The sequence below is a fragment of the Squalius cephalus genome, assembly GCF_949319135.1.
Source record: "Squalius cephalus genome assembly, chromosome: 25".
NCBI lineage: Eukaryota > Metazoa > Chordata > Actinopteri > Cypriniformes > Leuciscidae > Squalius > Squalius cephalus.
This window is the reverse complement of record NC_137146.1, coordinates 24,469,212-24,495,153: the sequence shown is the minus strand read 5'-3', so window position 1 is coordinate 24,495,153 and position 25,942 is coordinate 24,469,212. Positions and strand designations below refer to the sequence as shown.

At 44.4% G+C, this 25,942-nt stretch overlaps 1 pseudogene across 1 annotated transcript; it reads left to right on the top strand.

Annotated features, from left to right (window-relative positions):
* The first annotated feature begins 7,674 nt into the window (after nucleotides 1–7,674).
* LOC307153867 (NXPE family member 3-like) lies at nucleotides 7,675–14,679 on the top strand (annotated as a pseudogene). The gene is made up of 7 exons: nucleotides 7,675–7,764; nucleotides 11,370–11,724; nucleotides 11,934–12,353; nucleotides 12,443–12,513; nucleotides 12,631–12,834; nucleotides 13,413–13,753; nucleotides 14,413–14,679. The product of its transcript is annotated as an NXPE family member 3-like (transcript).
* Nucleotides 14,680–25,942: the final 11,263 nt, after the last annotated feature.

Sequence of the window (25,942 nt, the reverse complement as noted above, 5' to 3'; positions counted from 1 at the left end):
TGCAGTGTGTGAATACTCTCTGTGATTGATTGCTTTGGACTTGCAGCATTTGCGTGTGTTCAGATAAGCAGGAAAATGGTTATACTACACAATTGTTTGCTAAACATAGGTTATTCATCCAATTCAATGCATATTGTACGCATTAAACTTCTTGTCAAATAACCAAAATGGTAAAAAAAAAAACAAAAAAAAAAAAACTGCAGTATCGATATTTTTATTTTAGTATCGATACTTTCGATACTCGACGTCAGTATCGATGTATCGATACTTTGTATCGATACGCCCATCCCTAGATGCAATACATTGTGTTGCAACACAACACAACACAACACAACACAACACTGCTTTATAATGTTTGGAATAAATTGCTGTTTATCCTGTTTTTAAAAGGGTCCTATTATGTCCTTTTACAAAGTCTTGATTTTGTTTCTGTTAGGGGTTTCAGATTTACATAAAAGGTGTATTCAATGTGCATGTATAAAGTTAGGTTAAAACGTAGTGTGGAAAAATGTGCTTGGAGATAACCTAAACTGTCAGAGGCCTGTCATTTAAAATACAAACTAAAGAAAGGGGAAATTCAAATACATTTCTTAATTGACAACTAAAGCCAAGGGCGTAACTTTGGCTCTAACATTGGGGGGGTTAAACTCGCGGCATATTTATCAATTAATTTATTTATTGAATAATTTACTTGTGTAAAAGGTAACATGCTAATTTGCCGTTCCTGTATTAGAAATACATTGTGATACTTTTACTGATTTAGGCTACTTAATGTAAATGCAGCTGTTCACTTGACTATTTATGCCATAATGACACAATAGTTAAATTAAGTCTTTAAGCACTAGCCAGCAGTGGCAGCTTCCACTTAATTGATTTTTTGTGTGTGTTCAATATCTTATGAAAAAAAAAAAAAAACCCAAGAACTTAAAGATTTATCAATTGCATCACTGTATTGGCACCTACATGCAGCAAATGTATTATGCACAATTCAACTCTCAATACATTACACAATACAGGGTGGTACACTGGAGTGCAGCTTGCACCTTTATTCTGAACAGATTTCACATATTGGTGGGCATCACCAAAACTCACCATCCACTAACAAAATCTAAACAAAAGCATGTAAATACAAAAGAAGGCCTATCTGTAAATCACATTTTAAGGTATGTTACAACAAGGCTGCAACTTAACACACATACCATTCAGATAAAAGCACCAAACACCTGTTTACGTCTCGGTGCAAAAGAAAAGAACTGTGCACACACTGACTTCTTAGTTAAGAGGTCCAATTTGTCCTGATGGATGTGACAAACTGCAACATGGTTCAGCCTCTGCTGTGTCATAGTTGTGCGTAACCAAGTCTTTAATCGTCTAAGAGCACTAAAGCTCCTCTCTGCCTCAGAGGACGAGACTGGTACCACAAGGAGTAATCTGATCAGAGTTTCAACTTCAGTAAACAAGCCTCGCACCTCTACTGGCAAATCTTTGAGAATGTTTGTTGCCTCTCCACAGGAACCATACATGTAATTATGTTTGAACATAGGTAGCTGGATTTCCAGCAGCTGGGCATTAATTTCTGGGTAGTCATGAACCACCGGATCAATCTTTCCAGAAAGCAAGGTGTTCTCCAGCTTTTGTAGGGTAAGAAGACCACCCTGCTGGAAACGTTCTGTGAATTGTGTGTGAATGGTGTCAAGTACCTTATAAAACTCAACTCTGTAGTATTCCATAGGAGTTTTAGGACTGAAACCACTTGATTCTCCACTATAGCGCTTGGGTGGTTGTCGAACTCTTGGCATTGTTATGGGTTCTAAGTCTAAAGAATTCACAACTGTAGATGCCCTCTCAAAAAGGTGTTGGAAGGCATCATCACTCCTCTTGCCCCTGAGAGTAGACTGAACCTTACAAACAGCAGCCTGCATGCCAGAAACAGTCTGTGTCCTTCTCTGAAGAGACCTGTTGAGACACTCTAGCTCTCCAATAACTGCTTGTGCCATCACAAGACCAAGTACAGTACTGCCTCTCATAAACTGCTGAAATAGACCATTTGCAGTGGCTGCAGTGGGAGAGTTAGTCCCTGCCATTTCCTCCAAGGCAGTGAGGATAGAGTCATACTGTGTTAAAGCAGAATGGATGGCACCGTGTCTAACAGTCCACCTAGTTTCACAGAGTGGTTTCAGGGCACTTGAGGTTCCATGGTCAGATATCGCAATCTGATGAAACATCTGTTTGAATTTGCCAGACTGTCCACACAAAACTCCTAATTGATGAACCCAGTCAAGGGCATCTCGCACAACTATAGAAGCTGTGCATGCCTTCTGTGCTATCAAATTAACACAGTGTGCTCCACAGTGCACATATAAAGCAAGTGGTTGTTTCTTCCTAATGTGAGCCTGTGTTCCAGAATATTTGCCGGACATATTCGCTGCACCATCATATGTCTGCCCACGCAGTGCTGACAATGGCAAATTTAGTCTGCAGATTACATCTAATGCTACATTTGCAAGAGATTCTCCTGTGGTCTCAGGCACTGAAGACATCCCAATGAATTCCTCATGAGGATTTAAGTCATGATCCATTATGTCTTCGTCAAGGCGGTATATCCTAATCAGTTTTGGAGAATGCATGTTCCCTCACCAAAAAGTTGGAAAGCATTTTAAACACCTTTTGCCCACTTACTAGCACATTAAGATTGCCACAAAATAATAATAATAATATTTAGGGCTGTCAATCGATTTAAAAAAAAATCTAATGAATTACATACTCTGATTAATTAATCTAAATGAATCACATGCATGCATCCATTTCAATTAACAGCCAAACCAACATTATAGACTTTAAAGTTCAACATGTCTCTCTTTTATTATCATCTTTCCTTTGGGTCAGGCATAGCATAGTGTCTGGTGTCAGATTTTTAGCACGATAAATGCAAATGACTGAAGTTACCACTCACTTTCAATGACATGTGCAGAGTAGGCAACCCTAACACCAAGGTAATGTGTGGAATGATTTATCCTTTTTTTGGCCATTCAAACATGTAGATTTTTATTCACATAATTACTAGGCTGTTGCCTTTTCTATCCAGTAGGTGGCAGTCCAGAATAAGAAATAGCAGTTCAAGAAAATAAACGAAATAGTAGGAACAAAGAAATTAAAGCAGCATAGCCTACAAGTGCAAACGGAAATGTAATTTGTGAAGTTACTGGAATGGAAATAAATGTAACCACCTTCTACATACTTTTGAAGACATTTTGTTTCAAGTGTGCAACAAATGTTGTCAATTTATTGTATGTGTGTACAGTACAGGTGTGCACGCTCAAAAGGAGTGGCGTAACCTCTGAAATAGCCCATAGCAGCTAGCTGTCAATGGATGACATCTCTAGTCACAAGTAAATTATGCAATCCCCCCCAAAACGTGTGACTGTATTGGAGCAAACAGCAACTTAAGTTACAATTCAGTGACATTGGTTCTACACAGTCCCTGGCACCCTCTGGCTTTACCTCATAGGTCACTGGCAAACGAATATCTAGCCAGCCAACTCCAGTCAACAAAACAAATCATCAGCTAACTCAGTGTTTCTCAAACTTTTTCTGCCATTCCCCACTTCAGAGGTAGGAAAGGGTTCCTAGCCCCACCTGGTCCCCAATCACCCCAACAAAATGTTAATAAACTAGGCTTTAAGTTTAACTGTTAAAATGTATTTTATTAACATCACATTTTAAAAACTTAACATCAAATAACAGCATTAAAAACTTTCAAATAGAGAAAATGAAAGTGCAATTATATTATCACTTTGCAAGAAATAAGACTCAAAAGTAGATAAAAAAAAATTTGTGTTTGCATTTAGCCTCTGATAACATCAAATTCAGAAACTGAGAAAATTGTGTGGACTAACGTTAGTTGTGCTTTGATTAATTTTGTCACTTAGCAAACTCCATGCAAAAAGAACAATAAATAAATAAATAAATAATCTCAAATTGGGCCGGAGGTGGTAAATTCCTAATAATGTACGTATTTAAATTTTTTTTTAGCTATTTTAATAAGATACCTAAAATACTTTGCACATACAGCTCAACTAACGCGATCGTTATAAGGTGTTTGAACAACAAAACACATCCACTTGCACATATTTGACAATCGGAATATCAGATATATCCTAATAGCTAACAAATTTGTGAAATTTTGAATAAAAAAGGAAATAAAAGCAGATCATCAGTCATTCAGCGCGGTGTGACAAGCAATGAATGACGCGTCTCCATGGGAACCATAAAGTGATACTACGATCAATAACGGTCGCCTTGAAACACTTTTAAAAAACTTTTTTTAAACTTTTAAACTTACGTGTGAAAAGGTTAAGTAAGGCTTACGTTTAAATGTGTCTTTGTTTTGTTTTGAGTGTATGGTCAATAAATAAAGGAATTAAAAAGATGGGCACAAAACCTGTTTGTCGCGCCCCACTTGTCATGTCTCTACGTTATTCCCCACCAGTGGGCCGCGCCCGCGCCCCACACTTTGAGAAACACTGAGCTAACTTAACAGCTAACTTAGCAATATGGGTACCTCCGTTTGGTCAGGATTTTTCCTCTTTTTGGCTGGTGTCGACCAACAATGAAAAATTGTTGTCTGGCTCGACTGGCTGCCTTTCAGTGTCCTTTTCATCATGCACCTTTCTCCAAGCATTCATCACAGTGACTGCGCATGCGAAAATAGTGAACAAACTTGGTAGAGAACTTGGGTAATACCAAATAGTCGGTGCGGTGGGCGGGGGGGGGGGGGGTACATTACAGATTATTTAAAATATAATACTCTCTTTCTTGCTGGCAAATGAAATTAATAAAGAAATGAACAAAAGTGTTCATTCGGAATATTTCATATTTATTTTAATCTGAATGATGTGATGATATTGGGGGGGTTATATTAGCTGGATTTGATTTTTGAGGGGGTCATGACCCCCGTAACCCCCGTGCAAATTACGCGCATGACTAAAGCACACAGATGGCATGATAATGTTACAACCAAACAAGAAATGCAGGTCTGGCATGACAACACATGTCTTTTTAGCAAGTTATGGTGTTGAGAATTTGGTGTCCATTGTTGTTATGGATTTTGGAACACTGGAAACATCCCAATCTCAAAAAACGTGTGGGCATAGGCAATAAAAATAAAAATAAAACACTTACAATAACCTGCTTGCATAAGTGTGCATAATAGAGCATGTTCACGATCACATTCAAATTCCTACTGTAAAGTAATATCCACCGGTCATCATTTAGAGTGCCCCAATTATGCTATTTTAAAGTTTCCTAATGTTGTTTTGGAGTCTCCTACAACAGGTTTACAGGCATCAAAGGTCAAAAAAACTGTTTAATTTCCTCATAATATACATTTGCACATCACCACATTTTTCAATGATTCTCAAATGACTCGTGAGATCTAAATCCCTCCTTTCCGCGAGCTACTCTGCTCTGATTGGCCAGACAGCTCAGTCTGTTGTGATTGTGTCCTGAGGCTTCCTTAAACTAAACACAGTAACAAACAATGACGTCGATTTTCCCATATCAATGCGATCGCGAGTTCGATGATGAAACACTGGAAGAACTAGTAATTCAACCAGATTTGAAGGTTTGAGGTTCAAGTTCCCTGGTGCCTGCGCGCGCTATAAGTGGGCGGGCAATATGCTAATGTTTCGTCTTGACGTCACAACAAAACGGCTTATGACTCGTTTGGAAAACAATTAATTTCATTGACTCAGAGTCAACTCTTACTTTTGAAAGACAATAACTTTATATACGGTGCACTTTCAGATTTAAAACTTTGCAGGATGTTTTCATTCACTTAGAGCTATGTTACACACTACATGAAAGGTAATTTTCAAAGATCCATAATAGGGGCCCTTTAAGTGAAGCTGATTGACCCTGAATAAAAATCGTCAGTTTCTGTGGGATTTAACCCTATACAGACATTTTAGGTTTGTATTGTTATATCTTCTCCTACAAGAAAATGAGACTTCTGCAGCTGCCTTTAATAATTTAAAGAAATGGCTTACTGGAACAAACCTGTTTGATCATCTTGGTTGGTTATCAACTGCAATCTAATTAAAATTTCCCAGGGTGGGCTAACAGGTTCCATATATCTTCTAATCTGTAAATTCATAACACCCTGTGTATATATAATATATTGTGTGTATATTTTCCTTGTAATAAAAAGTGAAAATAATGTTGTGTGAGTGCCACAGAGCCACAATGATTACACTCCTGGGAAAAAAGAACAGGAAAAAGAATTTTGTTGTTCCCATAGCAAGAATATCTTTACCATTCATATGTAAATTAACATCTAATGTCAATCAAATCAAACAAAGCCAAACTGTCTAAACCAATACTGCAGGACAGATGGGATGTTCAACTGAGTGTCACATAATTTGGGGGAACGCCTCATTTTCAGAGCCAGTTTAACAGGACATTGGTTTGAAGTTGTGTGAATGTACTTCACTCACAAGCGGACTTCAAATTATTCTAGAAGAACAACAGACTAGCCATGGTCGGATGTGATACATTAAAAAGTTTATTTCTGTGTAATGTATAATGTGTAATTATAGCCTATATTTAAGTACTGACTTCTGTTATAAATGTGGAAAAAAAATACTGTTTTTGTTTTCATGTCAATAAATACATGTATAATGTTACTAAAGATTTACATTTCAAATAATTAAAATTGCTATTTTCTTTTTTAAATTTCTACTTAAAACTTTCTCTTCATCAAAAATCCTAATAAAAAAAACAAAACACCTCCACACGTTCCACACTTTATTAAAGGTATAGGGTAGGCAATTTGTATTATAAACACTTTTTGTTATACTGGTTGAAACTCTCTTCATATCCTGATAGCAATCAATAATAGAAGTGGTCTAAATATTAAAAAAAACATGTACATATATCTTCTGTGGAAGTCTCAATCATTGAATTTGGTCCGACTGTTGTCCTACCTGCCTGTTACCTTATGTATTTCCATACCTCCGCGCACCATGCTCGCGCAGACATCACACATGATCAGCGCGTTCCACGAGGATAGGCAGATTTGTAGACATACAGTCACAGAGTGCCACAAACAAACAGCCATTGTTTAGCCGCTTTAAAGTTTCTCCTGAACCAAAACAACGATCTTATGCTGCGTTCATGCCATATCATTACCATAATTACAAGATGGCTACCTTGTAATTATGGCTACCTTGCTATATTTTTCTTACACAAACTCGCCGCTTTGCTTGAGGAGGCCTTTATTAACCCCCCAGAGCCGTGTGGAGCACTTTTATGATGGATGGATACACTTTTATGGACTTCAAAACAGAAACAACCATTCACTTCCATTATAAAGCTTGGAAGAGCCAGGACATTTTTTATATAACTCCGATTGTATTCGTCTGAAAGAAGAATGTCATATACACCTAGGATGACTTGAGGGTGAGTAAATCATGGGATAATTTTCAATTTTGGGTGAACTATCCCTTTAGCTCAGTTTTTGTCACTTTAGATTATGCAGTGCAAAGTTAAATTCAATTGTTGGTTGTAGTTTAAAATCAGAATTCAGAGTACCTAACTAACCCAGTATACTAAAACTTTGTCATGAGTGTTGTTGAATGACTAATATGTTTCACATTATTAATTTAATGCAGGGTCATGCTGAAGTTTGTCACAACAGAGAATGGAGTGGCAACATCCAGCATTTCTCCAGAGGAACCGAGCAGCTACACAGGCACTGACACAAATGTCTGTATTTTATAATTCTAAAAGAGCTATAATTGTAAACAATTATGTTAAATAATAGTTATGTTTTAATAAAGTTCTATTCTGACACCAAATGTAGTTGTGAGATGTTGTTGTTTTTCCACTTTCATAACGTTTGGAGGAGATCCAAACTCCCACGACTCGTCCCATTGCGACCTGTTTTACTCACTGACTGAGGGCATGCTCGGCACGGACACACTGGCACACAGCTGGCCGTGGGGCCTCCACAAGTATGCGTTTCCCCCAGTGAGCCTTCTTGCACAGACCCTGTGCAAGAACAGGGAGGACGAGGAGCAGGACGAGGAGCAGGCTTTCCCTTGGCAAGCCACCTTGCCCCCCCCCGGGATTGAAACATTCCACCCTGTGGGCTGGACACCCCAGTGTTTCTCCATATGCAACCCCCTCTTGGGTCGTATATGTATTTTGTAAGGCTCCTCAGCGAGAAAACATAACTACATGTTGCCGGCGTACTTCCTTATATACCCACGAGGTGGGACGGAGTTACGCTATGTAAATTCCACAGACCCAAGGCATTTCATTGCCATTGGCTCGTTTTCTAATTCTTGAAGGTGATAGGCTTTCTAAGCAAAACCCCATTCGTCGTCACGATGTAACGTCTCCGTTCCCTACTCAGGGAACGAGGGTTACATACGTAACCGAGACATTTTGGTGCTAAATAGGAAAAGGATCTACCGCCAGCAGTCGATTTTGATACTCTAGGTATTATCAACTGGCCGGAATTTTGAGATCGCAATAGACGTGAAGGACTATAATGCGTTAAAGGGGTCATATAATGGTACATGCACTTTTACAAGTTGATTGTACTGAAATGTGTGTTGGCAGTGCCTGTACACAACCATCATAAAATGATAAAAATCCATCCAGTGTTTTTTTTTTAATCTCCTTATATGTTTTCCCCTGTCTCAGATCCAGTCGTTCGACCGTGTGACGTCACATGGTCGGACGCCCCTCCCACAATTGTTAATTGACAGCACTCGCTTGTGAGCGAGCTGTCATCATAGTCCACCATTGTTGATATGCTGGAGCAGAATGGCATCTAAGCGATTGTGGTGTTCTGTTCTTGGGTGCAATAAGGAACACAGCAGTCATTTTGATGTTCCTAAATCCGAACCGCTGAAGACGCAGTGGCTGAGTTTTGTTTTCGAAGGGAATATTCCCCACGATCAACGTCAATGCTTTCATGTTTGCACGAATCATTTCACACCAGACTGCTTTACAAACGAGGGTCAGTAAAGCTGGTTTTGCTAAGAAGCTGCTCCTGAAAAAAGGATCGGTACCAACTATTCGTGTTCCTGCTGCACCTCCAGAAGAAGTGAGTGTAACGTTTTATTAACCTTTAAATTAATCTTTATATTAATCTTTGCAAATCGCTAGCACGCTTCACGATGAATGCGGCTAAGGTTTACACTCAGGGTACATTACGGCATGTTTTCTATGTACGACGTTCTCAATATAATTCATAATTCCACGTTTATAATGAACAACGCGTTATGGTTATTGTGTTATTACAAACTGTACATAGGTGTTAAAGTTAACATGGTAATACTACACTAAGTTTACTTTTGTAACGTTAGATGGTTTATAACGGTGTCTATTACTGATTAAGAAGTAATGTCAAAAAAACAGTTATAACTGCATGAAGATAAATGGTAACACAAAACGCAACAACACAACACGGCTTGGGCTCTGGAACCACACTCCGCGAGAGAGGATGGACTCTTTACCACTCTGGAGTTGCCCATGGTGAGAGGCGGCAGGCTGGTGTGGGTTTGCTCATAGCCCCCCAGCTCAGCCGCCATGTGTTGGAGTTCACCCCGGTGAACGAGAGGGTCGCTTCCCTGCGCCTTCGGGTCAGGGATAGGTCTCTCACTGTCGTTTGTGCCTACGGGCCAAACGGCAGTGCAGAGCACCCGGCCTTCTTGGAGTCTCTGGGAGGGGTGCTGGAAAGTGCTCCGACTGGGGACTCCGTCGTTCTTCTGGGGGACTTCAACGCCCACGTGGGCAGCAACAGTGACACCTGGAGGGGCGTGATTGGGAGGAACGGCCCCCCTGATCTGAACCCGAGTGGTGTTCTGTTATTGGACTTCTGTGCTAGTTACAGCTTGTCCATAACAAACACCATGTTCAAGCATAAGGGTGTCCATCAGTGCACATGGCACCAGGACACCCTAGGCCGGAGGTCAATGATCGACTTTGTGGTTGTTTCATCTGACCTCCGGCCGTATGTCTTGGACACTCAGGTGAAGAGAGCGGCGGAGCTGTCAACTGATCACCACCTGGTGGTGAGTTGGATCCGATGGCGGGGGAGGAAGCTGGACAGACTTGGCAGACCCAAACGTACTGTGAGGGTCTGTTGGGAACGTTTGGCCGAATCCCCTGTCAGAGAGATCTTCAACTCCCACCTCCGACAGAGCTTTGACCAGATCCCGAGGGAGTCTGGAGATATTGAGTCCGAGTGGACCATGTTCTCCACCTCCATTGTCAACGCGGCCACTCGGAGCTGTGGCCGTAAGGTCTCCGGTGCATGTCGAGGCGGCAATCCCTGAACCCGGTGGTGGACACCGGAAGTAAGGGATGCCGTCAAGCTGAAGAAGGAGTCCTATCGGGCCTGGCTGGCTTGTGGGACTCCTGAGGCAGCTGACGGGTACCGACGGGCCAAGCGGACTGCAGCCCGGGTGGTTGTGGAGGCAAAAACTCGGGCCTGGGAGGAGTTCGGTGAGGCCATGGAGAAGGACTATCGGTCGGCCTCGAAGAGATTCTGGCAAACCGTCCGGCGCCTCAGGAGGGGGAAGCAGTGCCCTACCAACGCTGTTTACAGTGGAGGTGGGCAGCTGTTGACCTCGACTGGGGATATCACCGGATGGTGGAAGGAATACTTCGAGGATCTCCTCAATCCCGCCGTCACGTCTTCCATTGAGGAACTTCTAAAAGCTACAATTTTTTACATTTCAAAATGTAAAACTTTATGCTTCAGTAAAACCTTGTTTTTCAGGTTGGTTAAATTCGGTTATAATCAGTAACCTAAAATCATTTATTACATTTAAACAAAACCAGTTATTGTAGATGTTAACACATGAAGTACATTTTCTAAGTTGAACGGACTAAACATTTTTTTTCAGTGTAGCACCACAGACCATTGTGTTCATAGTGTTCAAGGTTTTCTTATAGTTGTTTCTGCATATTTATCTAGGATTTAAAGTATTTTAATAAGAAAAAAAGACAAACTTCAGTTTTAAGTATTCTCATAATTATTTTAGTAGTGGAGAAGCAGATAAAATGTCGAACACACAGCCATCTTGATGAGAACTAAGGTCCCTTTTATGTTCCTTTTTGACTTGTTGAGTAAAAGCAATTCTTTGCTATTGAACCCATGATGGTGTTGCTAGCGCTACATAGTAGGACCTAACCTATTCACAATTTGTGCATGATTTCACCAACCGCAAATGAGATCCACATAACTTTTTTAGTATTATCCAGAAATAATTTTTTATATACAATAAATAAATAATTTATATATAGAACAAAAAACTGAATTTGGTCTGATTGATATTCTGGTCCTCTCCCAGGCTCTATGGGGATTGAATGGTGGGATCCAAATAAGACAATTTCAGCCCCCCAGACCTAAACCAGTTCCTCGAAATAATAATTCTTCATCTACAATATCCGCTCATGACATGGGAATCAGTGAAGAGGAGTGGGAACGGCTACAGAAGGCTCTGGACTGGCCCGGTCCAGATCAAGAAATCACTGGATCAGAGCACAAGCCCAGTCCACTCAACATTCTCTATTGTGGGACTCAAGGAGAGTTACCAAGTGGGAGAAAAGATCTCTGTTACCATCACAGCCAGAGACCACAACAAGAACCTGAAAAGATATGGAGGAGATTTTTTCCAAGCAAAGCTATTCAATTCAAAGCTAACGGTGCGTTTGTTTTATATTATTGTTGTTTTAAATAATATTTCTTTTTATAAAAATTAAGACACTGAGTTTGATTAGCTGAGTTTAATTTGCCTGTTAATGGTTTATTTACAATATTTTATAAATTAAAGTTTTTATATGCTTTAAAATTGGATTTACCAATAGACATTAGTTTTCTGCATTACACTTAACCTTCTCTATTCTTCTTGAAGGCGAGTGTGTACGGGGAGGTTGTGGATCACTGTAATGGGACTTACTCTGTTGCTCTTCTTCTGCCCTGGGAAGGTCAGGCACAAGTTTATGTTCGTCTAGAGCACTCCAGTGAGGTTGTGCAGATTCTTAAAAAATACAGGGAGTCCTCATTTCCACGCAGCCACTATAATGGCTACTTTGAAGGGCCAGGACCCAATAAAACCAGGATCAGAGAAGTAGTAGAATGCAATCTTAAGTGGGGTGCAGATGGAAGTTGGAGTAAAGGCGACTGCTGCTGTGAGTATAAGGAAGGATATAAAAACAGGGACGGTGTGGCAGTGTGAGAGACCAAAGAAACTTTCTTGTGACAAACTGGTTCATCACTCTTACGGAGGTTTGGAAAACCCATTAAATCCTTTTGAGAAGCAAATTTTCACAAAGTAAGTGGGAAAGGATTCAAAATGAATTACAGAGGAATTGTAAAACTAGAAAAACTGCAGAATATGTTTTTTTTTTTTTCTCTCTACAGGAAATTAACAAATGTTGCTATCACTGGAGACACACAAATCATAAATGTCCTTCCCAACACTACAGACATTGGTATGTTCATATATCAGGACTGATATAATCTAAAATTAAATGTTGTTAGTTGCAAGAGAATTAAGAATTTGCATAATTACGGCACAGTCTCTTCAGGTTAATGTTTCTTTGCTTTAGGCACAATGGAGAGATGCAGATCTGGCATGACAACACCAGTTCCTGCAGGGTTTTATCTGAAAGACGTCTGGAATTCTTTTGTGTGCAACACCCAGAAGTTCAGTTCTTCACAAATTGGAAATAGTCTTAAAAACAAGATTGTCTACTTGATGGGAGACTCCACTACAAGGCAGTGGTTTGAGTATTTAGAAAGAAAAGTGCCAGGCAAGTTGTTCATAAATGACATTGATGGGAGGGGGGCGGGGGATTATTTAAAAATGTCCTCATGTTATTTAAGACTTGATGTCATAAAAGTAATATAACTGAAATATACAGAAGCCCCAAAAATTATTTGGATACTTCATCAACAAATGCATGAATGTCTTGCCATTCCACCAAAATATTAAACCAAGTGACAATTGTTTGTAAAGACTTAAACAGGTCACACTTAAAAATGACACTGTAATTTTTTTTTCTCATTGCAACATGTAATTGCAAAAATTCAAAAAGAATTTGTTTGCATCTAATGCAATGACATTCAGACATGCAAATGAGTCGGTGCATCTTGAAGGGATAGTTCACCCCATAATGAAAATTATGTCATCATTTACTCATCAACATTCAAACATTCAATATGGGTGAGTAAATGATGACAGAATTACAATTTTTAAGTACTATTCCTTAAGTGTCATATTTCCATATTTCTAGGGGGCTGCTGTGTACAATAAAAAGCAGCTTTGCAAAGTTGTTTAAGAAATAAATAAAGCAATGAGTCTAATTTAAGTTTTACTTATCTTATTTAGACATAAAAAGAATGGACCTCCACACTCCTCGTTCTTGTGGACCCCTGATGGCTGTAGAATTGAAAAATAATATCATTGTTCACTGGAGGCCACACGGTGTTCCTTTGCGATTTACTAAAATGCTCATTACTGACTTGCATTATATCAGCAATGATATTGATGAAATAGCTGGTGGTCCTCATGCAGTTGTTGTCTTCACATTCTTTGCCCACTTGGTTTTTCACCCAATAACATTTTACGTACATGAAGTGGCCAAAATCCGTCAGTCTGTTGTTGCATTGTTGAGTCGTGCACCAGAGACTACCGTCATCATCAAGTCTGGAAACACTGCAGGATTAAAGGTACAATTGCTCATTTTCCAATCCTACTCCATTTTCAATCATTTTTCTGTCTTGTATTTGTAATGGTACATTTGTCCTGCTGTCTTTATATTTAAAGTCTAGAAACACAAATATGCATGTGCTGAGGTGACACTTCATTATCCAATTCATGCAAAATTCCATCCCTTAAAGGAGTTTCAGTCATATCCTGTCATTACAAACCTGTATGATTGTCTTCAATGGTTTTGCAGAATGAAAGTGGATGGGTACCAGAGTACAATCAAAGTAGTCCATATGACTCAAGCACTATTCCATGTTTCAGAAGGCATATGATAGTTCTGTGAGAGAAACATAATGAAATGTAACTACTTTTCCCATGAAAAAAATGGTCACCATTTACTGGACATTCTGCTATAAATCACTTTTTTGTTTAATAATAGAGACTAGAGCTCAGCATAAAACATAAGGAAACATAGATGAATTAATCATTTTTTTTATTAACTATTCCTTGTTTTCCCCGTAGATTAAAGTTTAATGTCAGTTATAACAGGTGACAGACAAATATTTAAGTAACCTACTCAGCACTGTTTCTGGTAGAAAATACAAACAATGTAGTTTGTCTAAACCAAGTTAATATTAATGCTTATAGTACTGTCTGTTACTTATCTGTGTTGTTACAGGACATTTTTCAGAGTGATTGGTATGCAATGCAGCTGAATACAGTGATGCAGGAGATGTTCCGAGATATTGATGGAGTAATCTACTTCGATGTCTGGCAGATGACGTCCTGTCACTATCTACGTGAAGATATTCACCCAGGTCCTGTTATCATTGCTAATGAAGTCGACATGTTGCTCTCATATATCTGTCCTGCCTGACACAATATTATAAAATGTACCTCACTTTGTTATAATATACCAAGAAATGTATGTACCTACAGTACAAAAATTAGCATCTGTAAGAAACTTCTGGTACCGTATACATATTGTTAAAACTTACCAAGCTTAGCACCTACCTGCTTACTGTAAACCTGTATAATCTCAAAATTAATTAAATTAAATTCATTATTTATTTATTTTTAACTTTCAGGGTGTGTAAATGGCTATAGTGGTATTCCGTGCTTATTTAATTGTATGTTATTGTTACGTTTTCCCCTTAATCTAGGGGTAAATAGGGAACGACGAACAATAAAAATGGAGAGACTTTGAGGATCTCCAGCTCTCCAGTCCCAGATTCACAGGAAAAACAAACAAACAAGTCTCAATTTCGAATGGCGTGTCTGCCTTTTATTTGTGTAACTTCAGCAGGGGCCCGTTCTTCGTACGTCGCTAACTCAGTTAGCTGGATTTGATTGTTGGCGATTTGGCATGATCTTGGATTGTTTGGTTCTTCGACGCTCGTCCTGCCCTTACGAAAAAAAAGTATACTTCAAGTTCATTTTATGAAGTATACTTGAGTAATGTTCAAGTATATTTTTAAGTATACTTTATGTAGTAAGTATACTAATGTCAATATGTACTAGTAGTAAACTTGTAAGTGTACTATTTTAATACCGCTTGGGACTAAATTGGCCCACTTGAAGTATAAAAGTATATGTTTAAGTGTACTATAAGTGTAACAGTAGTAAACTTTAAGTGCACAACTAGTTCATAATTACGTTTCTCATTTGTACTGCAAGTGAACTTATGGGTATACTAGTAGTTCTCTTACGAGAGGTCTCTCGTATTGCGTAAGGTTAGCTTACGCATCGGGGAAAGTCTTCTTTCTTCGAGATCTGAAGCCAAAAAATTATCCTTAATTTTGTATACATTGTCAACGCAGTGCAGCAGCTGACAGACCTAGGCAGGCTGTATAAGCGTGCTCATTGGCTGCTCGGCGGCAACTGCTTAAGCCTATCGGTGAGCGCTCTGAACGCGGCAACCAATGAGGGCGCTTCGCACCCTCCACACCCTTCTAACCGTCAGAATGGGTGTGGCCAGCGTGTATATATTCAGCGCTCATAGGCTAAAATTCTGATTTTCTTGTCTTCAGCGACGCTCTTCGCATCGCTGGATCTTGAGAGCCGCCGCCGTTGAAACCAGCGACCAGCAAGCTTAGGACAGCGCCTGAGGAAGCCGGCCGTCTTCGCCGCCTTCAGCCATCCGTGCCTGCTACGCTATCCGGCGACATATCCTTTACATTATTACTGTTTCTGTGTGTACTCTAAAAGAGCACGAGGCGTTTTTGTAAAAACGCCTCGTTTTTGCGGCTCGTGTCGCGCCCCGCTCAGCAACGGAGACCGCCACCTCTCTGCGCTCTCCGCCTGGGCCGCGGGCACGCCGCCACCGCACTCTCCGAGTGCGAAGAGCTTTCAATGTCGACCCTGCGGGCTCGACTTGAAGCTTTCGACCAAGCTGTCGCTCCGCCTGTCCCTGCCGGGCCGCGCAATAAGAAGCGCCGCTCGCAGCGACCACCGGAGACTGTTGTGACTGAGGAGCTCGCCGGAACCTCTCCCTCGAGCTCTCTCTCGCCCTCTCCCTCCCGGCCGCTCAACCGCCGGCTCTGCCCGCGCCGCCGCCGCGTCAGGAGATGAGGCGAATGTGATAGATACCCGTACTCTCCCTCTGTTCGAGCCGTGCAACTACGCCGCTCACAAGGGATGGCAGAAGCGGACGGTCTCGGAGCGAGTTTCCTCTCCCTCTGTTCGAGCCGCGCAAACTGAGCCGCTCACGAGGGATGGCAGGAGCGGACGGTCTCGGAGCGAGTTTCCTCTCCCTCTGTTCGAGCCGCGCAAACTGCGCCGCTCACAAGGGATGGCAGGAGCGGACGGTCTTGGAGCTCTCTTTACGTTACAAGAAAGCTACTCCGTCCTCGCGCGTCACTCACCGGTGAAAGGGGAACAGAGTGTTTTCGTCCTGCCGTGGCCTGGACTATAACCTCCATTCTCACACATTTCTCAGTCCCCTCTTAAGTTCAGGCGACTGGAATTGTTACTATTGCAGTATACGAGCCTGTTATAAATACACGCTCGCCTGCAAGCAAACGCCGTCACAAGACATGATACTAATGTATTCTCCCCTGTGGCTCAGTGGCGGAATCCTAGACTGTCAAGCTAGAGACCGGGGTTCGGTCCCCGCTCTCGCGGCAGTTAAAGTTTATGCTGTTCGCTTCTCCGAGCTCACGGCCAGTTTTTCTTACATACAGAAAACAAGCCCGCTCTCTCCCTCGTTGGGCCGCGCAGATTGCGCCGTTCAAGGGATGACAAAGCGGGCGGTCACGAGCAGCGTTCAGCGTGCGCGCCTCACTCACCGGCGAAAAGAGAAGAGGGTGTGTTAGTCTCGCTACGGCTGGACAACCGCCAATCCTCACACATTTCTCAGTCCCCTCTTAAGTTCAGGCGACTGGAAATATTACTATTGCAGTAAACGAGCCTGTTTTAAACACACGCACGCCTGCAAACAAACGCCGACGCGACACATGAGGTCGCTTTTTATATGCTCGCGCTAACTGAAAGCTTATGTGTTTTCCTCTGTGGCTCAGTGGCAGAATCAAACGCTTTCATGCGAGAGATCCGCGTTCGATCCCAGCTCTCGGGGCAGATAAAAATTTATGCTGCTTGCTTCTCCGAGCTCGCGGCCAGTCTTTCTTACTTACAGAAAGCGAACCCGCCTCTCGCACCACACCTTCTCAGGGTGCTCGAGTATTTTTGAGCGTCTAAACACGAGAGAAGAAAAGACGGTTAAATCCCGCAGCCCTGCGGCTGGACCACCGTCGAAGCTTAACGCTCTGTCAGTCCCCGTTGCCACGGCTACTGCAGCTGTTTACCCCGCAGTCAACGAGCCGGTATCTACCCGCTCGCCTGCGCGCATCCGCCGTTCTCACGGCAACCCAGAAAAATTTCAAAAGAGCATAATGTCTGAGGTGACACTTCATTATCCAATTCATGCAAAATTCCATCCCTTAAAGGAGTTTCAGTCATATCCTGTCATTACAAACCTGTATGATTGTCTTCAATGGTTTTGCAGAATGAAAGTGGATGGGTACCAGAGTACAATCAAAGTAGTCCATATGACTCAAGCACTATTCCATGTTTCAGAAGGCATATGATAGTTCTGTGAGAGAAACATAATGAAATGTAACTACTTTTCCCATGAAAAAAATGGTCACCATTTACTGGACATTCTGCTATAAATCACTTTTTTGTTTAATAATAGAGACTAGAGCTCAGCATAAAACATAAGGAAACATAGATGAATTAATCATTTTTTTTATTAACTATTCCTTGTTTTCCCCGTAGATTAAAGTTTAATGTCAGTTATAACAGGTGACAGACAAATATTTAAGTAACCTACTCAGCACTGTTTCTGGTAGAAAATACAAACAATGTAGTTTGTCTAAACCAAGTTAATATTAATGCTTATAGTACTGTCTGTTACTTATCTGTGTTGTTACAGGACATTTTTCAGAGTGATTGGTATGCAATGCAGCTGAATACAGTGATGCAGGAGATGTTCCGAGATATTGATGGAGTAATCTACTTCGATGTCTGGCAGATGACGTCCTGTCACTATCTACGTGAAGATATTCACCCAGGTCCTGTTATCATTGCTAATGAAGTCGACATGTTGCTCTCATATATCTGTCCTGCCTGACACAATATTATAAAATGTACCTCACTTTGTTATAATATACCAAGAAATGTATGTACCTACAGTACAAAAATTAGCATCTGTAAGAAACTTCTGGTACCGTATACATATTGTTAAAACTTACCAAGCTTAGCACCTACCTGCTTACTGTAAACCTGTATAATCTCAAAATTAATTAAATTAAATTCATTATTTATTTATTTTTAACTTTCAGGGTGTGTAAATGGCTATAGTGGTATTCCGTGCTTATTTAATTGTATGTTATTGTTACGTTTTCCCCTTAATCTAGGGGTAAATAGGGAACGACGAACAATAAAAATGGAGAGACTTTGAGGATCTCCAGCTCTCCAGTCCCAGATTCACAGGAAAAACAAACAAACAAGTCTCAATTTCGAATGGCGTGTCTGCCTTTTATTTGTGTAACTTCAGCAGGGGCCCGTTCTTCGTACGTCGCTAACTCAGTTAGCTGGATTTGATTGTTGGCGATTTGGCATGATCTTGGATTGTTTGGTTCTTCGACGCTCGTCCTGCCCTTACGAAAAAAAAGTATACTTCAAGTTCATTTTATGAAGTATACTTGAGTAATGTTCAAGTATATTTTTAAGTATACTTTATGTAGTAAGTATACTAATGTCAATATGTACTAGTAGTAAACTTGTAAGTGTACTATTTTAATACCGCTTGGGACTAAATTGGCCCACTTGAAGTATAAAAGTATATGTTTAAGTGTACTATAAGTGTAACAGTAGTAAACTTTAAGTGCACAACTAGTTCATAATTACGTTTCTCATTTGTACTGCAAGTGAACTTATGGGTATACTAGTAGTTCTCTTACGAGAGGTCTCTCGTATTGCGTAAGGTTAGCTTACGCATCGGGGAAAGTCTTCTTTCTTCGAGATCTGAAGCCAAAAAATTATCCTTAATTTTGTATACATTGTCAACGCAGTGCAGCAGCTGACAGACCTAGGCAGGCTGTATAAGCGTGCTCATTGGCTGCTCGGCGGCAACTGCTTAAGCCTATCGGTGAGCGCTCTGAACGCGGCAACCAATGAGGGCGCTTCGCACCCTCCACACCCTTCTAACCGTCAGAATGGGTGTGGCCAGCGTGTATATATTCAGCGCTCATAGGCTAAAATTCTGATTTTCTTGTCTTCAGCGACGCTCTTCGCATCGCTGGATCTTGAGAGCCGCCGCCGTTGAAACCAGCGACCAGCAAGCTTAGGACAGCGCCTGAGGAAGCCGGCCGTCTTCGCCGCCTTCAGCCATCCGTGCCTGCTACGCTATCCGGCGACATATCCTTTACATTATTACTGTTTCTGTGTGTACTCTAAAAGAGCACGAGGCGTTTTTGTAAAAACGCCTCGTTTTTGCGGCTCGTGTCGCGCCCCGCTCAGCAACGGAGACCGCCACCTCTCTGCGCTCTCCGCCTGGGCCGCGGGCACGCCGCCACCGCACTCTCCGAGTGCGAAGAGCTTTCAATGTCGACCCTGCGGGCTCGACTTGAAGCTTTCGACCAAGCTGTCGCTCCGCCTGTCCCTGCCGGGCCGCGCAATAAGAAGCGCCGCTCGCAGCGACCACCGGAGACTGTTGTGACTGAGGAGCTCGCCGGAACCTCTCCCTCGAGCTCTCTCTCGCCCTCTCCCTCCCGGCCGCTCAACCGCCGGCTCTGCCCGCGCCGCCGCCGCGTCAGGAGATGAGGCGAATGTGATAGATACCCGTACTCTCCCTCTGTTCGAGCCGTGCAACTACGCCGCTCACAAGGGATGGCAGAAGCGGACGGTCTCGGAGCGAGTTTCCTCTCCCTCTGTTCGAGCCGCGCAAACTGAGCCGCTCACGAGGGATGGCAGGAGCGGACGGTCTCGGAGCGAGTTTCCTCTCCCTCTGTTCGAGCCGCGCAAACTGCGCCGCTCACAAGGGATGGCAGGAGCGGACGGTCTTGGAGCTCTCTTTACGTTACAAGAAAGCTACTCCGTCCTCGCGCGTCACTCACCGGTGAAAGGGGAACAGAGTGTTTTCGTCCTGCCGTGGCCTGGACTATAACCTCCATTCTCACACATTTCTCAGTCCCCTCTTAAGTTCAGGCGACTGGAATTGTTACTATTGCAGTATACGAGCCTGTTATAAATACACGCTCGCCTGCAAGCAAACGCCGTCACAAGACATGATACTAATGTATTCTCCCCTGTGGCTCAGTGGCGGAATCCTAGACTGTCAAGCTAGAGACCGGGGTTCGGTCCCCGCTCTCGCGGCAGTTAAAGTTTATGCTGTTCGCTTCTCCGAGCTCACGGCCAGTTTTTCTTACATACAGAAAACAAGCCCGCTCTCTCCCTCGTTGGGCCGCGCAGATTGCGCCGTTCAAGGGATGACAAAGCGGGCGGTCACGAGCAGCGTTCAGCGTGCGCGCCTCACTCACCGGCGAAAAGAGAAGAGGGTGTGTTAGTCTCGCTACGGCTGGACAACCGCCAATCCTCACACATTTCTCAGTCCCCTCTTAAGTTCAGGCGACTGGAAATATTACTATTGCAGTAAACGAGCCTGTTTTAAACACACGCACGCCTGCAAACAAACGCCGACGCGACACATGAGGTCGCTTTTTATATGCTCGCGCTAACTGAAAGCTTATGTGTTTTCCTCTGTGGCTCAGTGGCAGAATCAAACGCTTTCATGCGAGAGATCCGCGTTCGATCCCAGCTCTCGGGGCAGATAAAAATTTATGCTGCTTGCTTCTCCGAGCTCGCGGCCAGTCTTTCTTACTTACAGAAAGCGAACCCGCCTCTCGCACCACACCTTCTCAGGGTGCTCGAGTATTTTTGAGCGTCTAAACACGAGAGAAGAAAAGACGGTTAAATCCCGCAGCCCTGCGGCTGGACCACCGTCGAAGCTTAACGCTCTGTCAGTCCCCGTTGCCACGGCTACTGCAGCTGTTTACCCCGCAGTCAACGAGCCGGTATCTACCCGCTCGCCTGCGCGCATCCGCCGTTCTCACGGCAACCCAGAAAAATTTCAAAAGAGCATAATGTCTGGTTGCACGGCTGACGCCGTATGTGTTTCTAGTACAGTGAATGTGCCCACGTTCTGTGCTCACCCCTGTACACAAGCACTATACATCCCGTGTCTCTCACAGAGCCCACTCTCATGAAGCAGGCAAAAGCCGCTTTAGTGTTAAAAGTAGGTCACGTGTCCACTTCTCCGTGCCCACACCTACTCACTGCCCGCTCTGTCACACGGCCTCGCACGACCGGTCATGTTTTAAATGTAAGTCCTGTGCCCGCCCTCGAGCGCTCACACATACTAACTACATTTTCGCCCCGACGCCGACATCGCGCGTCGCGCCTCACACTATATGTTCCCCGTCCAAAGCCACCGGGACACTGTGTGTAAAACGGCCAGCTATCGCTACGTGCGATCCGCCGTATCTAACCACCAAGAGCGCGCGCGCCGCGCCCGCACCGCGCCCGCCCCTGAATGTAAGTCCTGTGCCCGCCCTCGAGCGCTCACACATACTAACGAACATTTTCGCCCCCGACGCCGCCATCGCGCGTCGCGCCTCACACTTTATGTTCCCCGTCTAAAGCCACCGGGACACTGTGTGTAAAACGGCCAGCAATCGCTGCGTGCGATCCGCCGTATCTAAGCACCAAGAGCGCGCGCGCCGCGCCCGCCCCTCCGTTTCGAGCTCTCGAGCCCGCGATGCGCGGCGATCGGAGCCCGGAGGCCATTCTGCCCCTGGCTGCACACGCAAAAGCGTGGGAAACTATTCCAGGCGCATCAGAACGGGTGCTAAGCACAGTAAAACAGGGCTATACTCTGCAGTTCGCTCGCCGCCCTCCGCGCTTTCAAGCGCGTATCGAGACCAGAGTGAATGGGGAAGTAGCACATCTACTTCGAGCAGAAATAGCTACACTTCTGTGCAAAAGGGCTATAGAACCGGTTTCCCCTTCCATGAGCGAGTCGGGCTTTTACAGCCGTTATTTCCTCGTTCCCAAGAAGGACGGAGCTCTTAGACCAATTTTGGATCTGAGACGTTTGAACAAGGCTCTTATGAGAAGACCGTTCAAAATGCTCACAACCAGACAAATTCTCGCGCAAATTCGCCCGAGGGACTGGTTTATATCTCTCGATCTAAAAGACGCGTGCTTTTCAGATCCTGATAATACCCCGTCACAGGCCATTCTTGTGATTCGCCTTCGACGGTCAGGTATATCAGTACACGGCCCGCCTGTCGACACAGCGCGCGCGCTGCATTCGACGCCTGGCCGCGTCCCTCCGGCCGGGCAGCACCGTACCTCTCAAAACATTTCAGAGGTTACTAGGTTGTATGGCCTCAGCCGCAGCAGTGCTTCGGCTGGGTCTTTTACGAATGCGCCCGCTACAACGCTGGCTGAACGCCCGAGTGCCCAGAGTGACTCAGAGCTGCGTTTCAGCTCTGAAGCCCTGGTTAGCGGCCGACTGGTACCAGCGGGGAGTGACAATGGGAGCTATCTCACACCGCAAAGTTATCTCGACGGACGCTTCCACCTCAGGCTGGGGCGCTCTGTTCGAGGGCAAACCGGCTTTTGGCCTGTGGTCAGACCGGGAAAAATGCCTCCACATAAACTGTTTGGAGATGATAGCGGTCGAGAACGTGCTCAGGCGCTTCCTCCCATTCATACGGGATCACCATGTGCTAGTCCGCTCGGACAACACGTCCGTGGTATCCTATGTGAACCGACAGGGCGGTGTCAGATCCAGGAATCTGTGCAGGCTGACAGAACGCCTTCTCGTGTGGGCTTACCGCTCGCTGCGCTCGCTGAGAGCCGCGCACGTGCCGGGCCACCTGAATGTCGGTCCAGACAGACTGTCCAGGGACAACATTCCCCCGGGAGAATGGTCTCTGCACCCCCAGACAGTCCAGTTTCTCTGGCGCCTATTCGGCAGAGCGGAAATCGACCTCTTTGCGTCGAAAGACAATGCTCAATGCCCGAAGTTTTATTCGAAGAGCGAGGACGCGCTGTCCCAGACATGGCCCAGCCTCCCGCTGTATGCTTTTCCTCCGATCTCCCTGTTGCCACAGGTCATTTCGAGGATCAGAGAAACGCACCACTCAGTGCTGCTTATAGCCCCGCGATGGGAAAACCAAACTTGGTACCCAGAGCTAGTGAGGCTGTCGCACTCATCCCCATGGCCGATCCCGGTGAGAAAGGATCTCCTCTCCCAAGCCGGTGGATCGATCTGGCATCCCCATCCAGAGCGCTGGTCGCTGCATGCATGGGTGATCAACGGATACCCGTTGACCTGTCAGAAGGGGTCGTGAACACGATCACACAGTCGAGAGCCCCCTCCACGAGACGGCTCTACGCGTCTAAATGGTCAGTGTTTTCTAAATGGTGCGCTACTAAAAACTTGGATCCGCGCGCATGCGGGGTCCCGCGGGTGCTCTCCTTCTTACAAGAGCTGTTGGAAAAGGGCAGATCCCCTTCCACGCTCAAAGTATATGTGGCCGCTATTGCAGCGTTCGCTGAGACGACGCGCGGCCTGGCAATGGGAAGGAATGAGCTCATTATCCGCTTCCTCAGAGGAGCTAGACAGATGAATCCCCCGCGGCCCCCCTCGGTTCCCTCGTGGGATCTGTCCTTGGTCCTAGCGGCCCTAGAGGCTTTTCCCTTTGAACCGCTTGAATCCGCGGATCTAAAGTATCTGTCGCTTAAAACCGTTTTTCTGATAGCTCTGTCTTCAGTCAAACGAGTGGGTGATTTGCACGCGCTATCTGTTAGCCCTGCATGTCTTGAGTTCGGGCCGAATGACTCGAAAGTCATTCTCAGACCGAGACACGGTTACATCCCCAAAGCGATTGGAACCCCGTTTAGGGCACAAGTTATGTCCCTCTCGGCTCTGCCAGCATCCGACAGTGGGGACAGTGATAACCTCCTATGCCCTGTCCGGGCGCTGAGAGTTTACATCACGCGCTCCGCCGCTTTCAGGCGTTCAGAGCAGCTCTTTGTTTCCTTCGGCGGACGCACCAAGGGTCTTGCCGCCTCGAAACAGAGCTTGTCCAGGTGGATAGTGGACGCGATAGCAGCAGCTTATGCCTCCAGACACCTGCAGTGCCCTCTGGGCATCAGAGCCCACTCCACTAGAGGCATGGCCTCGTCGTGGGCCTGGTCCAGCGGAATTTCTAATCACGGTATTTGTATGGCGGCAGGCTGGGCCTCCCCATCAACATTCGTGAGGTTTTATAACCTGGAAGTTCCTGCCCTACAGGCACAAATACTGTCAGCATAAGTGACATGTATGCTCTGCCCATTTCTCGTGTGCAGACTACGTTCATATGCTGGCGCTATTCTGGTACTATACTCAGGGTGAAGTGTTTGACTCAGACCGGCTGATCCGCTCTGTTTCCTATTTCCCGTTACGCGCTGTTGTCGGTGCTGGCCCGCGCTGCTGGCCGCCCGTATTATTCTCTGTCGCGCGGGAATTTTTCCCTTCATGTGAGACCGACTATGTAGTTTTTCTCCTACCCTTATGAGTGCTTATGTACTGTATGGGCTCGCTCTGCCGGCCCTACTATTTGTACTGTTATATGTTTATAGACCGGCCGCGCCGCTCTATTTCATATGCTGCATGAAGTGCCTGTACTGCGCTGGCCCGTCTCTCCGACCGGCCACATTTCCCAGCAGAGTGTTTTCCCCGGTTTCCCTGGGATTCATGGGCTGGATGCTCGGCGCACACGGCGTTGACAAAGGGTTCCCGATGCGTAAGCTAACCTTACGCAATACGAGAGACCTCTCGTAAGAGAACGTACTCGGTTACTAATGTAACCTCGGTTCTCTCTAGAAGAGGGAACGAGTATTGCGTAACCTGCCGTGTCGCGCCACGAGCTTTTGCGCTTCAGACTGCGAAAACCAGAATTTTAGCCTATGAGCGCTGAATATATACACGCTGGCCACACCCATTCTGACGGTTAGAAGGTCATTGGTTGCCGCGTTCAGAGCGCTCACCGATAGGCTTAAGCAGTTGCCGCCGAGCAGCCAATGAGCACGCTTATACAGCCTGCCTAGGTCTGTCGGCTGCTGCACTGCGTTGACAATGTATACAAAATTAAGGATAATTTTTTGGCTTCAGATCTCGAAGAAAGAAGACTTTCCCCGATGCGTAAGCTAACCTTACGCAATACTCGTTCCCTCTTCTAGAGAGAACCGAGGTTACATTAGTAACCGAGTACGTTCACTATTGTAATACTTGTAGCAACTTTGAAGTATACTCTCAGTAAACTACTAGTTTAGTAGTTTTATACTACAAGTTTACTGAGAGTACACTAAAAGAAAACTTTCTAGTATACTTGCGGTATCAAACTACCAGAGGTGTGGACTCGAGTCATGTGACTTGGACTCGAGTCAGACTCGAGTCATGAATTTGATGACTTCAGACTCGACTCGACAAAACGTACAAAGACTTGCAACTCGACTTGGACTTTAACATCAATGACTCGTGACTTCACTTGGACTTGCGCCTTTTGACTCGAGAAGACTTGCTACTTCCCATGGAAACTGGGGAAAAAAATGTCCACACGGCCGCGCCGCTCTCTGTTTATCTGCATCTGTGA